The following is a 19813-nucleotide window of genomic DNA, read 5'->3' on the forward strand; positions in this document are numbered from 1 at the left end:
CAAACGTGTCCCCGTCGCAGAGCCCTAGGGGATGCTGTGCCAATCCAGGGTGACTTAAGACTCTCTTTGACCCTGGTTACCTGACTTGTTTGTTCTTCTACTCCCTAACTCTTGACAAATAGTGCTCCTGTGGACTCTCCACATAGGCTATCCTGCCACAATATTGGCCCCCTCAACGCATTTCGGACATTGTATACTGCTGTTTGTGGAATTATTGTTCTTCACTGTAATATTGTACTGTTGGGATACTCCCTTCTGCTTGGCAAAAGTGTTGTGTATGGTTTACAAAACATCAATAAACATATTTCAACTAAAAATATAATGTATTCATATTAAAATAGACACCAACTAATAAGTAACACTCAGTCAAAAACCTACTCAGAAATGAGGGTTGGAAGATTATGTGTGCTGCTTGCAAAATCAGTAACAGGACACCCTTACGATAGTTACAGTGTTCCCATCAGGGTTCCAACCTGTACCGCCCTTCATCATTTGGGAAGGCCACCATAAGTACACAGGGAGACCCCATATACGATCAGGCACAGCATGGTGGAAAACAATGCCCAATGAAGTTATGACAGGTCGGTGGCAGGATGTAACCAATAAGCAGTGCTAAATAATGAAAATAAAATTTTTTCAAAAAGTGGTGATGTTAAAAAGGGGTAGGAGAAGGAAAATAGATTTATTAGCAACCTTCAACTCCCACTCTCTAAAAACAGTGCAAAAAGGTAGTGTGAGCAAATTACTACCTCGACAGTTTATAAAGTCACGGTCGACATGTTTCTGCAGCTTTTACCTGTGCCCCGGGGTCACTTGCTGCTTCTTCAGGACCTATCCTGCTACTGCTTAATTAGTGCATAATAAACAAGGAAACTTAAATAAAATAAATGTCACCTTAGATTCTCCTGTTGGAGGAACCAGTGGATTTCGCAATACAGCACACACACATAGAAAAGAAGAAAAAGAGAACAAGCCTATTAGCAAAAGCTCTCTGGGCGAGACTCGGATACAAAGCAAGGTCTCGCAATTAATGGTTTATAATCCATTACCTTCCACACTTATTTTGAGATAACAGCAATTCCCAAAAGAGCCAGATTGCCACTTAAGTACAGAAACACTCACCCCATGTTATGGAGAATGCTGCCCCACCTCACCCGGCATTAGCTCAGGTACTGCGGAGCCCCGCTCTGTATGAATCACAAACACATATAAAACCAGAATCAATTAAAGGAAGTACTATAAGGTCAAGGCAGGCCACTCGATATAGCGTGGCTTACAGAGGCGCCTGTTCTGTCTGTTGACTCACCTATCCGTCGGTACTCCAGACGTCCAACTGGGCTGTCTGTGGGAGGTACCGGCGGTAGGAGTCGTGTTGCTTAAATAGGCTATAGATCTTATGGGTGTACCGGCACATACCGTGAAACACGGACGCGCTGCCCCGGTCCTTGCTGCTCGCGTCAGTCTGTCCTCTTCCGGGTATGCCAGAGGAGTGTTCTGATTGGCTGGCGCGGAGCGTGACGCGGACGCGTCACGCGAGGAAATATGGGCTTAGTAGTTTAAAACCCTCGTGTGTACTCTGTATACATTTATCTATTGTATCGGGACTAAGAGGTCTCCCAGACTCCTCAGATTTTTTACATACACAATCAGCGCTAGCGCGCAAATTATCGTGACGCCCTCGTACTGATGTTAGAAAATTGCAAAAAAATTTTTCAACAATTTAAACAGCGTATAAAACAGCCTGGCGGCAAATCCTACGTGACAAGGAGGGGGGCACCAAACCAAGGCCCCTTGTGTCTTTATAGCAAGGTCAATGACCATATCATGTTTAGGCTAATGGCGCATCTGGGTAAGACATGGACAGATCTCGCCTCAAAAGGCCATTATAAACGCGCTACTCCTGCGCTGTATCCATTGTACTGGACAACAAAAATCCTGAGCTTCCATGCACCCAGGCAGCGAACATGTTCTGTCACTGACAGCCCACATGCCACACACATCATCTAATCATCAGGTACTGATACTCAAGGGAAGTAACAGACATACCTCTCTCCGGGCATATCATTCATTGGTGAAAAAGCACTGATTATCTTGTGCCTCTAACTCTTGAGTGACATCCAAGGAATATCTTCATTCAATCCTCGCTTGTCTGTGCCCAACTTATATACCCATCGCTGTTCACGCTGGAATAGAAAACTCTTAGTGTCAGTGATATGGGCTGGTATTAGAGGCTGCTCTATCACAGTCCAATGCAACTCAGACGACATATGCTTGGCTGTTAAAAAGTGGTTCGTCAGTCTGGTCGACTGTCTTGAGCACCGAATAGAGCTTTTGTGCTCACAAATGCGTGTCTTGATTTTGCGAGTAGTCATACCCACATACCTCTTGTTACATGGGCAGCTAATTAGGTACACTAAATTGGAGCTGTTACAATTTGTGAACCTACGCTGTTCCCATGGTCTCCCAGTCCCTATATCAATAGTTTGGGATTTCGTTGTGTTCGGACAGGCCGCGCAGTTCCCACAGGGATGGTGTCCTGTGGCCGCAGGCATGTCCCATAATGTACCTAATGCTCGTGGTATGTCCCCTTTGGGACGCGTGTGAACCAATCTGTCCTTTAAGCTCTGCCCTCTCTTAAAGGCAAACAATGGAGCTGGAATAGTGTCCCCTCCAGTGTTCAAAATGCCCCAACGTTTCTTTATTATTTTCTGGATGGCATTTGATTGCGGAGTGAAGGTGCTCACACAGGTCATTCGATTTTGAATGGGTTTGGGTGGCAATATCTCCAATAGCCCCTCACGGTTGTTATTGGAGGCTCTCTTTTTTGATTTCCGAATCAGGCCTTTGGGATAATGCTTTTGTGCAAGATCTTCTTTGAGGCAATCGGCATGATGTTCAAACCGGTCTTTCTTCGAGCAATTTCGTTGTATGCGCAAAAATTGCCCATAAGGTAAATTATCTCGAAGAGATTTAGGATGACAGCTGTTATATATATATCATCAATATACCACAAACTCTCCACGTCGAATGACACTGATATCTTAGTATCATTCGACGTGGAGAGTTTGTATACCTCCATTCCACAGAAAGAGACATTAGAAGTAGTGGAAATGCTCCTCTTAGAGAGAGATCTAGATTCCATCACTCCCGTCAATCTTATAATGACTCTGGCTAATATAGCCATGACGGAGAATTTTTTCCAATTTGAAGACTCACTCTATCTCCAAGTCAGTGGAACGAGCATGGGCAGCATTTTTGCGCCGTCGCTAGCAAATCTGTATGTGCATAACTTTGAAACAGAGCACATCTTCTCGGACAATAACCCTTTCACAGACCAGTTGCGTCTGTGGAAGCGGTATATTGATGATATTTTAGTGATCTGGAGAGGGAGTGAAGAAGAATTAACCAGGTTCCATGAGTGGTTGAATGAGAGAAATCGCTTTCTACGCTTCACAATGGAGCAGAGTAGAGTTCATCTAGCGTTTCTCGATCTACTGATTACACCCACGACTACAGGTTTGGCCTCAGAGCTGTACCGCAAACCGATGTCGCGTAATTCTTTGCTAGACTATAACAGCTGTCATCCTAAATCTCTTCGAGATAATTTACCTTATGGGCAATTTTTGCGCATACAACGAAATTGCTCGAAGAAAGACCGGTTTGAACATCATGCCGATTGCCTCAAAGAAGATCTTGCACAAAAGCATTATCCCAAAGGCCTGATTCGGAAATCAAAAAAGAGAGCCTCCAATAACAACCGTGAGGGGCTATTGGAGATATTGCCACCCAAACCCATTCAAAATCGAATGACCTGTGTGAGCACCTTCACTCCGCAATCAAATGCCATCCAGAAAATAATAAAGAAACGTTGGGGCATTTTGAACACTGGAGGGGACACTATTCCAGCTCCATTGTTTGCCTTTAAGAGAGGGCAGAGCTTAAAGGACAGATTGGTTCACACGCGTCCCAAAGGGGACATACCACGAGCATTAGGTACATTATGGGACATGCCTGCGGCCACAGGACACCATCCCTGTGGGAACTGCGCGGCCTGTCCGAACACAACGAAATCCCAAACTATTGATATAGGGACTGGGAGACCATGGGAACAGCGTAGGTTCACAAATTGTAACAGCTCCAATTTAGTGTACCTAATTAGCTGCCCATGTAACAAGAGGTATGTGGGTATGACTACTCGCAAAATCAAGACACGCATTTGTGAGCACAAAAGCTCTATTCGGTGCTCAAGACAGTCGACCAGACTGACGAACCACTTTTTAACAGCCAAGCATATGTCGTCTGAGTTGCATTGGACTGTGATAGAGCAGCCTCTAATACCAGCCCATATCACTGACACTAAGAGTTTTCTATTCCAGCGTGAACAGCGATGGGTATATAAGTTGGGCACAGACAAGCGAGGATTGAATGAAGATATTCCTTGGATGTCACTCAAGAGTTAGAGGCACAAGATAATCAGTGCTTTTTCACCAATGAATGATATGCCCGGAGAGAGGTATGTCTGTTACTTCCCTTGAGTATCAGTACCTGATGATTAGATGATGTGTGTGGCATGTGGGCTGTCAGTGACAGAACATGTTCGCTGCCTGGGTGCATGGAAGCTCAGGATTTTTGTTGTCCAGTACAATGGATACAGCGCAGGAGTAGCGCGTTTATAATGGCCTTTTGAGGCGAGATCTGTCCATGTCTTACCCAGATGCGCCATTAGCCTAAACATGATATGGTCATTGACCTTGCTATAAAGACACAAGGGGCCTTGGTTTGGTGCCCCCCTCCTTGTCACGTAGGATTTGCCGCCAGGCTGTTTTATACGCTGTTTAAATTGTTGAAAAAATTTTTTGCAATTTTCTAACATCAGTACGAGGGCGTCACGATAATTTGCGCGCTAGCGCTGATTGTGTATGTAAAAAATCTGAGGAGTCTGGGAGACCTCTTAGTCCCGATACAATAGATAAATGTATACAGAGTACACACGAGGGTTTTAAACTACTAAGCCCATATTTCCTCGCGTGACGCGTCCGCGTCACGCTCCGCGCCAGCCAATCAGAACACTCCTCTGGCATACCCGGAAGAGGACAGACTGACGCGAGCAGCAAGGACCGGGGCAGCGCGTCCGTGTTTCACGGTATGTGCCGGTACACCCATAAGATCTATAGCCTATTTAAGCAACACGACTCCTACCGCCGGTACCTCCCACAGACAGCCCAGTTGGACGTCTGGAGTACCGACGGATAGGTGAGTCAACAGACAGAACAGGCGCCTCTGTAAGCCACGCTATATCGAGTGGCCTGCCTTGACCTTATAGTACTTCCTTTAATTGATTCTGGTTTTATATGTGTTTGTGATTCATACAGAGCGGGGCTCCGCAGTACCTGAGCTAATGCCGGGTGAGGTGGGGCAGCATTCTCCATAACATGGGGTGAGTGTTTCTGTACTTAAGTGGCAATCTGGCTCTTTTGGGAATTGCTGTTATCTCAAAATAAGTGTGGAAGGTAATGGATTATAAACCATTAATTGCGAGACCTTGCTTTGTATCCGAGTCTCGCCCAGAGAGCTTTTGCTAATAGGCTTGTTCTCTTTTTCTTCTTTTCTATGTGTGTGTGCTGTATTGCGAAATCCACTGGTTCCTCCAACAGGAGAATCTAAGGTGACATTTATTTTATTTAAGTTTCCTTGTTTATTATGCACTAATTAAGCAGTAGCAGGATAGGTCCTGAAGAAGCAGCAAGTGACCCCTGGGCACAGGTAAAAGCTGCAGAAACATGTCGACCGTGACTTTATAAACTGTCGAGGTAGTAATTTGCTCACACTACCTTTTTGCACTGTTTTTAGAGAGTGGGAGTTGAAGGTTGCTAATAAATCTATTTTCCTTCTCCTACCCCTTTTTAACATCACCACTTTTTGAAAAAATTTTATTTTCATTATTTAGCACTGCTTATTGGTTACATCCTGCCACCGACCTGTCATAACTTCATTGGGCATTGTTTTCCACCATGCTGTGCCTGATCGTATATGGGGTCTCCCTGTGTACTTATGGTGGCCTTCCCTAATGATGAAGGGCGGTACAGGTTGGAACCCTGATGGGAACACTGTAACTATCGTAAGGGTGTCCTGTTACTGATTTTGCAAGCAGCACACATAATCTTCCAACCCTCATTTCTGAGTAGGTTTTTGACTGAGTGTTACTTATTAGTTGGTGTCTAGTACTTACGAGGGACGTAGCACTCTCGGTCATTAAACTTTCCCTCTGACCCTCCCTAGTGAAGTTTGTTTTTTTTTCATATTAAAATATACACAATTTGTATAATTGTAACGCATTGATAAAAAACTTTGTTAAAGAATTTAAATAACATTTTGTAATAATTCATAAATCAGTTTTCTATGAGATAATTAGTCCTTTTTCTATTTTCACCACAGGTATTTTTTTCATATATTCGCAGTGTTAATGTTTGTTTCCGTAAATGGTTGAGTATCACAGTGAAGGCTGGGCAGATGCTGCTACTTCAGACAGGTAGAACATTTCACATTTTCACTTCAACACATTAATAAGTATACCTTTACTGCAGGGAAAGTCTAAGGGAGGTTGTTCAAGTTAAATAATTATGTATTTTGAATGTACTTTCCCATATTCAGGTTACTGTTTATTACGCATTCCGGATTCAGATTATTTTGTGCTTGTTTGTAACCTTTAAAAGTTTATTTCTTTATTTTTGTTTTAATTTTAAATATAGTATGTTATGTTTTTATTTGTAGCCTACTACGCTCTTGTTTTTTTAAACGTATTATTTTGCATTATCTTTATGTACATTGTTAAACTTTGTTTTGGAGTGTATGGGGCTGTGAGGATGCCAATTCAAATTGTAAGAGCTCTCCCTACATTTCTTTCCTCTTTTTATTGGGAACAGTTTTTTGTGAGTTCTTTCTTACATTTTGGATATTACGTATATGCCACCGGATTGCAATTTTCATAGAGTATTTTTCTGTATTTTTTTTTCCATTTTAGGGGTTTTTATGGATTGTTTCTATATGAATTGCCTGGAGTGACAGTAATAGGGTGTTAACATACTGCTGTTACTAGAGAAAAGAAGACTGCTTCAGGTAGGAATTATATAAGAATATCTTAAAGTAGCCAATTGAAATTATGTTATTTTTAAGACTGGAAAGTAAAGTGTTATTATTGATTGTGTTATCTACTGCTAATTTCGTGTTAGTACTGTTAGTAGGGTAGAATGCAGACAATGTTTTCCAAGTAGTCTGTCCCATCAAACATTCCAAGTTATTGAACCTTTGAAAGGAGACGTTCCTTTATTTCTTTCTTTTGTTTCTGTACATGATTCCCCCTCTCTCATTTCCTGGAAAGTTTGGTCCTTTTTCAAATTTTCCTGAAAATTGTCGAAGTTAAAGTGTGCTTTGTCAGTTGAACTAGAAAAAGGGGAGTCATCCAACTTGATGGTATTTCTGAAATGTTTAGATGGAGCCAGTGCAATTAGCTTGGTTTTAGTTGTATTTATGCACAAGCCTCTGGAATCGCAAAACTGGCTAAACCGGTCTAACAGTTTTTGTAAACCCATCAGGCTTTTAGAGATCAGAAGGGTATCGTCTGCAAAGAGCAGCGTGGGTGATTTTTCCCCTGCCAGGGTTGGTGCATCAGCTGGGTCCCCCCTCAGGTGGTCTACCACCCCGTTGACAAAGAGGAGAACAAAGTTGGGGCCAAAACACAACCCTGGCGTACCCCTCTCTCTATCGCTACCCTCTCGGTCAGGTGTCCCTGGCAGCCCCACCTCACTCTGGCATAATTCCCCTCATGGAGGCGTATGATCAGATCCAAGATCAGGGGGGAATCCCTAAGTCAGACAGAACCTGCCAGAGCCTGGCACGAGGGACCAGGTCGAAGGCTGTTCTTTAGTCAATAAATGCCAGATAAAGGCTGCCTTTCTCGATTGTACAGATTTCCAGTAAATCATGAAAAATCTGAAGACCTGGTCCATCGTGCCCACCCCCTGCCTAAATCCTGCCTGGAAATGAGACAGAACCTCATCCTCCTCTATCCATGACCTCAATCTCGTGAGGAGGACCCTGCCAACCACTTTCTGCACTACGTCGATTAAACTAATCGGTCTGTAGTTGGCAGGATCCTCCCTGTCCCCCTTCTTATAGATCGTCACTACCTCAGCCCCTTTCCAGGAGCCTGGGACCGGGTGGCCACCCGCGATGCGATTCAAAACCCAAAGGATGTAAAGGGCCCAAAGAGCTCCATCATGACGTATTAGATCACCAGGAAGGCCGTCGGGACTCGCCGCCTTGCCCGGCGCGATGCTTGCAATAGCCGATAGAACCTCCCTGAGCCCAAAAACATCCCCCGAGTCAGGAGTCCCAGAGGTGACCAGCCGGGGCCCCTGCTCGGATGGTGAGTTCCCGCCCCTCCTGAATACAGGCCATGAAAATGCTCAAACCATTGACGGCCTGTGATATGCTTTGGGATTGGGGCATCTCCCTTCCTCGTGCTGATGTTGATGAGCTCCCCGAATGTGGTGGAATCTCTCAGCTGGGCTGCAGATTTAAGCTCCTGCCAGTGTGTTTCTTCCCACGCCCGCTTTGCTTTATCTAGAGTCCTATAGTAGCTCTTTCTCGCTAGGGTTATTTTTGTCTGGACTTTTGCTCTGAGGGCTAGTGATAGGTCCTGTCTCCTTTCCCTGCATAGAGCCGTGTACCACAAATTTGTTGCTTGTGTGGAGCGTGATTTGCGGCCCCCGTTATCTTTTATACGGAAAAACTCCCCTATCTTTCCCGTTGTCTCCTGGTATATCTCAATAAATTTAGAATCCTGTGGGGCCATCGGGGTAGGACTAGGTAATGAATCAAGCTCAAAAATCTTCTGCTCCAGTAAGTCCCTAATGCTTTCCAGGGTCTGGCCCTGCTTTGCCACCATGTGCCACCTCAAACGTCGGTTGCAATTAGATAGCTGAACCTCCCTAGTCGACAGCAACGGGGTTGTACCCGTGGCAATAAATGTAGTGTCTATTGCTCGAGTGAGTTGCATGGACAGAGGGTTGTGGTCACTTTCTAGACTCGGAATGACCTCCATATCAATAAGGTCGGCCCATAACCCCACATCTATCAATATATAGTCGATACGGGAGGGGGAGCTTATCCTATTAAAAGTATATGCTCCACTAGGGTCAGAGCGAGTCCTGCCATTGGCTGCTCTTAAATTATGCTCTAGGGTCAGGGCATTGATTTGTATGGCTCCTTGGGACCATTTCTTTATTGGGGCTAGATTGAGTGTTGGGATAGCCCATTTAGAGTCCTCGTCCCTAGTGCCCAGAATGTCTTCTTCACTCAAGGGTTCGAAGGTGCAGTTAAAGTCTCCTGCAACGATGATCCCTGCATTTAGAGTCTAGAACTGATAGAATAGATGTCGCTTGGGCACCTGGAGACCCTCTGACATAAATATTAAAGATCTCCAAGTGGGCAGCGTTTTTGGCCCCTCCAATAGTTAAATGCAGGATGTCCTGGGAAGGAATATTGCGGTTGGATATCGACCAGTTCAGTCCGATGCTTACCCAGATCAGGAGCCCCCCCGAAGGTCGTCCTCTGCCCGAGCTAGTCGCGGGGATATGATATGTAACAAACCCCGGCATATATAGGGGGACCAGGCTCCATGTCTCCTGGAACAAGCAGATGTCATATTTGCCAATAAAGTAATTCCATTCAGGAAGAGCTAATTTTTTTTGTAACCCCGCTATGTTCCAAGAGAGCAGCTGGATTACCCCCGCGGTGGCAGTGATATGATCTGCGTGTCTCGCCTCTCCCGACCCAGGTAAGCCAAATTTATCTATTGTGGACTCCCTAGTGACCTTGCGTGCTACACCACCTAGCTCTAGTGTGGCCGTGCGCACACCTTCGCTTCCTAGAGGGTGACTCACAGGAGCAGAAGGGAGATCTACTGGTCGCTCCCCCTGTAGTCAATCGACTTGGCCCAGCCCAGAGCCACCCACCTCCTGGGCCGTCGACCAAATCGGGAACCGACTAATCTGGATGGATGAATACTCTGGGGGAGATGTTCTAAACTCGAGGGCTAATAGGTTCTCTGCTATTGTGGGGTCAAAGAACTGGATCTCAATGCAGTCAGTACTAGAGTCCGCACTTGTGACCTGCCTCACTTTGGCCATATCCTCCCGTATGATGGCTCTGCAACCCCTTGTGTGCCTCAGCCAGTGTGTAGCCTTGTTGTGGATAGACTCGCTACTTTCATAGCCCCCTGCTGTGGTCAGTCTTGGGACCTGTATCATGAATATTGTTGACCTGTTGTTGTGACGATGAGATGGATCGCCTTGGGGGCCTGTGCCTGTGGGTAGCCTATTCAGAGCGAGGTTAGGGGAGGCCGAGGAACAATTTGCAGCCATGGATGGGGCCTGCCCCTGGGAGCGCCCTTTGGGTGCCCTGGGTCTCGCGTAGTCAGCATACGACCTAACAGTAGGGAGTGTAATGTTTGACCCTACGGGGCCCTGTGTATAGTGGCCCAATGGAGGAGGGGGATTGGGGGAAGCACCCCTAGGTTGGACCATGCTGGCCTTTTTAGCTGTGATGCTTGGCCCTCGAAGGAGTGATTGAACTGGAGCAGCTAATATGGCCGCTCGCCCATCCAATAAACCCTCCACCTTGTCTCCCAGGGATGCTACTATCTTTTCCAGCTCGGTAATCCTCTCTAGTAGCTCGGTTTTAGAGAGCCCACACAGGTTGCAACTAGCCGAATTCTCAACAGATGACTTGTCGACATAACCTCCCAGAGAAGATGGAGTGGCATTGTCAGGTACTAAATCAAGAAGTAATATGTGTTTTGGGATAATTTCTTTAATAACATTCATCATTGCCATTTCAAAATCAAATATTGTTTTCTCAGGATTTTATAGATATTTGACCTCTAATCGGGTAGCAAGTATAAGTTTGGGCGAAAGGCTGTGATGTTGATTTAAAAGTTCCTTTCATCATTCAAATTACACTATACTCCAAGGTAATCAAGTTATGGGAAGTACTCAGAGAGTTTTTATTTTCCGATACATGGAAGGGTTCATGATTAATTGGTTCCCCCTTTTAGATAAGACAAATTCTGACTTGTTTATGATATATATTTATTCTGGAACACATTTAAAAAATATGTATAGAAAAAAATTACTAGCCAATTCCAAATCCGTATGTAAACCTTGTGGATGATTTTTAATCATCTGAAAGGTAAGATATGTAAAATATGCATTGCATATTTTTTAAAACTGCTAAACCACCTTTACAGCATTGTTGCTTCCTATCGATTTTGCTGAAATGGCAAAAGTTTAGTCTGTTTTTTCCCATTTGTTATATTCTAAAGTATTCCTTTACTTATCAAATTATCAAACATTTCAGTTAATTGTTTCTTTACTCGTTGTAGGATTTCCTCCTTAAATAATTGGCTTTAATTTCTTGTCAGATTTGATATTATCAATTTGAAATCTTTAACAGAAAACAAAAATAATATTGTAACCATTTGAATTTTGTTTATAAGTTACTCTATATTTATATTTCAGTGTTCACATTTATGTCCAAGTCTAATTTTGGAGATCAATGCCAATGTTCTTTGATGGAATTCCGAGGTAGCGCATCCTCTCCACAGATTGGTCATCTGAGGAGTGGTAACAAAATGGTGACTGATAGTTTTATGCATAATTTGATATATGCGGATGAAACAGACAGTCTGAGCAAACAATTTAAACAGAAAAGGGTACATGGTGAGAAATTAAAAGGGAAGGTGAGTGAGAGAAAGCTCACATCAGCTTGCAATGGAGCCAATAGAAGGAAAGACGTTTCCCAGGGTGGCACACAGTAAGGGAGCATTTTAGGGAGAAAAAACTAAAAATAGAGTATCTTCATGATATGGATATCTTATTTTAAATTGTGTATTCTGGTATTAGAGGCTTCTGGGGTGCTCTGGAAAAAGTTAAATAACAGATTTTTGTCTCGGAATATAAATTGTCTGAGAAGGTAATCTAAAAGAATGAACATTACCCAGTATCTACAAATGAATAAATATGATATAATATTGTTTTAGGAAATTCATGTAGTTACAGAAGAATGCAAGAAATTATGCAGATATGCAGTGGTTTCTAAACATTAGTAACCACTGCATGCACCACTCAGAGCCCTTACATACTCTGAAGTGATTAAATGTTTTAATCACTGCAGAGTATGCAAGGGCGCTGAGTGGTATTTAGCTGTGCAATTTTCTTAGTGCAAAATACATCCTCGCATCCATTTTTGGATGCGAGGGTGCATTTTGCACTAATAAAGTTGTTCCAAATGCCCACTTCACTCTATCGTTGGGTTCCGCTGAAACTGGTGGACTTTTAATATAATTCGCCATGATTATGCACAATCAAGTTCGCCTAATTCTGCTCACACCCTTGTTAAAAGCATGAATTAAAGAAATCAATGTAAATCTAGCTGGTGATTAGCTAGATTTGAAAGGGAGAACAAGGGTTTCACATTTTCTAGGTGAAGCGCAAAACTGAAAGAGCTGTTTAGAAGATAGACTGTGCTAACAATGGGAGATTATTAGGCTGTAAAATGTTGAGTATGGGGAATCTTGTGGTTGATTATTAGCTTGAAAGGTTGGGGGTGATAGATCAAGAGACTTTATCAAAGAGTATCTCAATCCAATAACACAAATGCAGGCAAATACCATCGTTGCAACTGAACTAGCGTTCCATCGGTTTTTTGAAGGGTTTAGCAAGAGGAGCTATTTCCCAAAGAAGAGTAGATATGACAATGGTTAGAATATTTACAAGTTCCATCCTTCACCCAATGCAGCTGGCAAAATTAAACTTAAATAAAGGGTAGAAGATGTTAAAGCAGCGCAAAAACACTCAAAGAAGGGGAAGTCCGTGGGTCCTGACTGCTCGCTATCAGAAGTCTACAAAGAAATAGTTGAGGTTATTGTCCCAGTTTGGTGTGAGTTATTCACTTTAATACTTTCTGGGGGAGAGAACCTATAGTCATGTTATAGAGCAGTTATCTCTCTGACTCATAAGCCAGATAAAGAACCTCCGATATGTGAATCGTATATGCCTATCTCATTGCTTAAATTAGATTATAACATTTTGTTTGGTATTTCAGCACAGAGATTAGCCAACGCTATAGTAAAAATAATAGGTGAATATTAGAATGGGTTCATATCGGGCTGGCATCTTAAGATTCTCACTTGTACCTTTGTTGGGGTGGCACTAGACACCGCGACCCCTTTTAGCTATGTAGACTTTGTATCTATGGCAGGTGCTTCAGAAAGTCAGTGTGGGTAAGAACTTGTGAGAACCATACAATCATTTTATAAACGCCCCATTCTCAACTATTAGTGAATGGGTATTTGTCAGAGAATATCTGTGTTGAGAGAGGCACTAGGCAGGGGTGCCCCTTAACTCCCATTGTTTGATATATTAATTGAACCATTAGCACAATTTTTGAAGCGATATTAGGATGTTATTTCATGCCATTTTAAAGAGTATAGTAAGAAAATAGTAATATATGCAGAAAAACACTATCGACCTGGAAAAATTAAGAAATTGTAGCGCTAATAATGAATGCCAGAAAAGAGTTTGAAAGGTGGGGTATCACAATGATAAGACCAATAAAAATACGATATCCCTCACACCTACTAACTAAGCCAAAGATTTAAAAAAAAAAGAACTACAGAACGTACCTGCATATTCAGTACTCCAAAACCCAAGAGGAAAAACAAACCCCTTCTAAAGATGCCACGTACTTGGGGGTATACATTGACAAAAGTCTGAATTTTCAATCTCAGAAACAATATCTTGAAAAAAAAGGAAATGGAATTATTTATGCTTTCTGTGCTATCGCTAAGAAGTTATATGGTCCCTCATTCACGCCACTATTCTCTGTGATGGCCGCAAAGCTACTACCGACAATCACCTATGCAAGCATAGTGTTAAATGGAAAAGATGGAAAAATCTTAGATTCGTTACAAATAAAGGCCTATAAAAAAGTCTTCAGTCTACCCCAGTCAGCAGCCCCGGCACAGGTCCGACTGGAATTTGGCCTTATCAAACAGGAAATTGGCAGAAAATACGCAGCAATCAAAACCTGGTATAAATTGTGGCAGAATCGATCTAATATGCTAAATGATGCCTTGTGGCAAGCCCAGGAGGATCCAAACTCAAGCTACGGTAAATTCTTGAAAAAGGCATTAGATGACACTGAGACGAGGGATCTATGGACGAAGAACCCTTCATTCAAAATCTTCCGTAGCTTAACAAACAAGGCGGCAAAATTGCAATCATTATTGGCAGACAAAGGTACCCTAGCAAAAAGATCCCACGGCTGGATGGTTCTGCAATCCTATACATCACCTCGACCGGCGGAATACCTCGGAGCAACATACTCGCCCCACTTGAAACGCAAGCTAATGGCAGCTAGACTTGGGGTATTACCAAGCCTGGCTGAACCACCATCGTGGAAGAATAGCGGCGTCAAATCTTGTGATTTAGGTGGTGAAGCCTGGCAAGACATTATCTATCTAATATGCGTCTGTACTACCCTAAAAACGCAACGTATGGTATTACTAAAAAAGGCTTTTAATGACAGAGGAATTCGAACATGTAGAGGTGAAATTATTAGAGGACTCGGCACTACAGACCCTCAGCTGACTTGTAAAATAATGACATTTTCACTGTATTATGAGACAAACTATGTGGCACTTCCTAAATAATAATGTTTAGAATGTTATGGTAATTTATAAGAAACGTAAAAAAAATAAAAATAAAAAATAAAAAAAGTTTTATATGTTACTACGTAACAAAATCATATATCGATAACAATATGATGTCGCAGAATTATGTACAAACTTGAAACTGGCATCATGAGAAGGATACCGCTTTTGCTGTGTTTGAATTATATAATTAACATGTTTGTTCTTGCTTTTTAAATACTTTTAAAATCATTTTATAGGAATATTATATCTGTATTATGACATTATTATATGCAGACAAGTATTGATCTATACCTCTGATAATTTAGTGCACTTGTTTGGTATATTATCATATTATTTGTTGAACAACCTAAAATCAGAAATCATGGTCGGATATTCGTGGCTTGGTATAGCAAGTATGGCAAGAGATCATATATGTAGGTGTTATGATTACTCATTATATCAGTAAAATAGCTGGGAGAAACTTAAATATGTTTAGTAAACAAGTTAATACACTGATGAGGAAGTGACAAAATGTCCCACTAGCTATTTATGACTGAGTTAACTGACTAGAAATTACTCTTTTCCCAAAATATAATTTTCTGTTTGATTCTTTCCTCTACATTTTGACAAAAAGCTTAGCTATGTTTGGAAGCGAAATGGGTAGTTTTGTATGGGTATCCAGAAGTGATAGGATGTCTTTGAAGAAGTTGAGGTGAACAGTGAAAAAGAGAGTACGGCTATGCCAGAAATTCAGCTGAACTATTGACCAGTACAATTAAAAAGTTTTAGATTCTTGATGAATTATCTGTGAAAAAAACCTTTTGTATACATTTTCCTCTCCCAAATTCTTTAATTATTGTTTGGCTTAAGATTTACAAGTGGCTGCAAAAATGTAGTTAAAGCTCTGTAATGTGCTAGGGATTCCTTATTGCAGTTATTCACAGTAAATCTGGTATTCACCCGGAATACAGGTATGCCTACAAGCCCCCAGATTCATCAATGTCCTGATTTTCGAGTCCTTAATAGCGATTATTAAGGAATCGCTATTAAGGACTCGCAAAACGGGATTCATGTAGAAATCGCACAATTAAATATGATTTCTACTGCTTCCTTATTTGCGATTCGCTAATTGCCAATCGCAAATAAGGAATGACTCCCCATTCATTCCTATGGGCCAAAGGCCCATAGGAATGATTGGGGAGTCATTCCTTATTTGCGATTGGCAATTAGCGAATCGCAAATAAGGAAGCGATTTCAAGGTGCCAGGGTGTCCAAAGGACACCCTGTAGCACCCCTGAAATGCAAATGTACACAGGTGTTGCGCACACACATGTCCAAAGGACATGTGTGTGTGTAACATGCAACTTAGAGAAATGCACTAAAGTGCATTTTTCTAAGTTTTCGCTATTTACCACGAAGTTACACTTCGCGGTAAATAGCGGCCCCATATTGCGAAATCGCAATTTTAAAAATGTTCATGAATAGCATTTAAGGAATCTCTAATTGAGAGTCCTTAAATGCGATTCTTCGCAATTTTGCGACTTCTGTAATTGCGATTTTTGCATTTGGGATGATGAATCCCAAATGCAAATTGCGAGCCGATTTTACGTTGATGAATCTGGCTGAAGATGCCTTAAGCCTTCCATTAAGGACTGCACATTTTTTAGGCGGATGATATCGAAACTTGTGAAACACTGCACAGACTAACCAAGGACACTTTTACGATTTAAATATATGGAACTGTCTGCATGGTTTACTTCATGGAGATTACTAGGTGACAAGTGATTTAATCAAGAAATGGCATGTGATATTCAAGAAGTAACACCCAGGAGGAAAGAAGTCAGACGATGATGTACAGGACTTTGTGAGAAGCTTGAGGAACAAGCACCCCCTTTGAAACATATATGGAAAGAATACTTGCTAGCACCAGAGCATGAAGATCTATTGCAAGTATCACTGTAGATACTTTATGCTGTTGTTAAATCTGCCATGCTTTTAAAGAACAATATATTTACCCTTCAGAGGATCTACTGGACAACAAAAATGTTGTCCAACTCCAGACATGCCCAAAATGTCTCTCTCCAAATGAAGATTAATTGCGCATGTATGTTAGATATGCAGCACTCAAACGTTACAAGTGGACCTCAGCAAATTTATATCTATACAACAACTAAAGGTAAGTAAAGTTATAGCTATTTTTGGAATCTTAGAGCACCAAAACGAGAATCCAAAAAGGTTATATTCTATTTAATTCTACTTGCAAGACATGAGACTTGCAAAAAATAGGTATTGAAGCATGCCCCTATCACGAAAGGCTACTGTCTGTTAGAATGGTGCACAAGTTAGATATACACTGTTTTATCTGAAGGAGACCTAGGTTTTGGCACACTCTTGAGTCTTTATTGGGAGACGCTAGTATATGATGTATGTGGTCCTATGACTAATCCTTCTAACAATGGGAATGTCGTAGGTTGATATCCAGGAAAGTTCTGCACATTATATTGGAAGAGTTAGATGCATAGTCCACCGAGGTGGTATTGAAGTGGGAGCCTCCAGTCTTTTATCTGAAGCTTATATGAGGAGTGCAAGAAAATAAAAAACAAGATGGCCATAATATTCCTCCTTTAAGCAGAATTTGGGGGATATTCACAAAGATGGCTGCAGCTCACACCTATTCTGAGCTGATTCTATAAGCCACCTACTTAGATGACATTGGCGCTTATTCTTCCTGTGTGTTTACTGGTTCCTCACAAACATTCATTCCATGAGCTTTCTACAAAAGACAGCATCAACACTCATTCTGCTATCATAATTATGGGACCTTCACAAAGATAGTTGTACCACATGCTGATGATGGTGAATTCTATATGCTTTCCCAGCTACACTGCTTAAACTTGTTTGCCACTCAATTATGGCTGCATTGCCTACAGCCCAATATATGACAGCTCATGCCCAACAAAGGGTCATATTACTCATTGGGCCCTGGAGCGCAATGGGCATGTGAGCCCGTTTTGTACGACCCTGGGCACAATACTATTACAGAAAGGGCTGCAGATGCTTGTGCGCCTCCTTCTGTAATACTGATAGTGCTGGTGCACATGCAGTGCCACCGCTATCTTCAGAGGGAGCTCCCTCATTTGCGTGGTGGTGTGGCCCCATGCAAATGAGGGAATCACTTTACTACTGCACCTGCATTGTGTTACTGAAGTGGGTGCAGGGGCAAACATGCCTTTAATAGGTGCACTGAAAGTGGATCACAAAAAGGTGGTGCACTTTGAGTGCACCTCCTAACAGCAACACTATGGTGGGATAAAAGGAGCCCTATGGACCCCACAGCCAATCCCTGCAGACGGGTGCAGTCACTCATTGCACCCACCTGCAAGGGGATCTCTCTCCCCTCTTGAAAGTGCAGCCGGCATGCCACCTGCACAGTAAAACACAGATCCACCCAATGTTTAACTTCAATGCACAACGCATTCACCATAATAGGGTGCACTTTCCCTGTTTGTACCCAGCACACCAGTTTTACCTTGTGCCATGGCACAAACAGGGACAATGCGCCCTTCTGGTAATACGGTCCCAGGAGGGTGTTGAGCCAGCAAGCATAGTCATGATATGAAGATTCTGCTGTTGCTGAATCAGGATACTCTTAACCATGTTGTGCAAGCTCCCCTACTCCTGACTGCGTGAGAGATGGAAAGCCTCCCCATATCATGGTTTATTCCGAAAATAATGTATAAACTCATGATGTTTTGACTGGCCTTAACATGGTAGCCTGCCAGACACTTCTATGCCTTTTAGTATGATTTTCTGTGGCCTATGGCATCCTGGTTATCCACTATGGGTCATGATGGACGCCCCTGTAGATAACAGCCAATTGGAGGGTAAAGGACCTTCGTGCTACGTGACCCATCTACCTCATCCACCAATGAGATGTGTGGCTTTCCATGGCTTAGTAAATACAAAGTAAGGCATAGCATTACTTTGCGCAGGTTAGGCGTTACAAGGGTGGATCATGGACATTCCCATACATCCACCAATGTATTTTGACATAAACTAAGATTAACAAAGACTTGTAAACATGAGTTTGCACCAAAATGGTACCACTTCCAACAAGCAATGTGAAGGGGGCTGAGCCATACTCCCTCTCTGTGTGCATTGTGTGCTTGAACTATGCTGTGCACCATACTTGCTCTCTGGTTAGCTTGCTACATTAGTCCTCTCTTTCAGACTCAGAGGCCCTCATTACGAGAGGCCCATTCATTTCGAAGGGTCCCAAAACGGAAATAACTAGGCCCATTGTAATTAAAAGTTATGGTGTGTCAAACGAAGATTTTGGCAGCTGAAATCACCACATGAAACACCAGAAAAAACACGCAAAGATCCACCCGAAATCAAAGATTTCAGCATGTGATTCCCCAAAAATGTGCAATGACAGTTATTTTCCTGCCTCTAGATTGAAACTCCCAGCAACGTACTTCCTGGTACAGATTACTCCGGCCTACTCGGAAGAATGGCTAGTCCTCATACTGCAATCCTGTCCTTCACTTCTGGATTTTTGCGCCATGAGTGCAAGATATTTTACAAAGAGATGGCAGACGAGTCTCGTTGCTTACATCAGATTTATTCTCCATAGAACATATACATTTGATATTCCACCATGGTCAAGTGGATAATGCCTCTTATTTCCTCAATAAAAAGTGTTTTGTACTACATCAAAACATACATGTGCACAAGTAAATTTTGAACTGTATATTTCTTTAGTTTACAGAGAACTATAATATTGAAGCAATTAAAAATGCACACTTTTTGTGTGATAAGCAGTTTTCCTTAACAGACCATTATATGAAATTTCACAAAACAAAAATAGAAGTTACGAAAATCTGTCTTGTTACTCAATTTTATTTTAAACATTGCACTTGTAGCAATGAGAGTCGCAATGGAAATAAAAAAACCTGAATTATAGATAACAAATGAGACATTCAGTATATAATGTATCCAGTTGGATTATAATTTAATAAGAAGTAATATACTTTGTGTAAGAAACAATTGCACTTT

Source organism: Lissotriton helveticus, chromosome 2_2 (genome assembly GCF_964261635.1).
Source record: "Lissotriton helveticus chromosome 2_2, aLisHel1.1, whole genome shotgun sequence".
Classification (NCBI taxonomy): domain Eukaryota; kingdom Metazoa; phylum Chordata; class Amphibia; order Caudata; family Salamandridae; genus Lissotriton; species Lissotriton helveticus.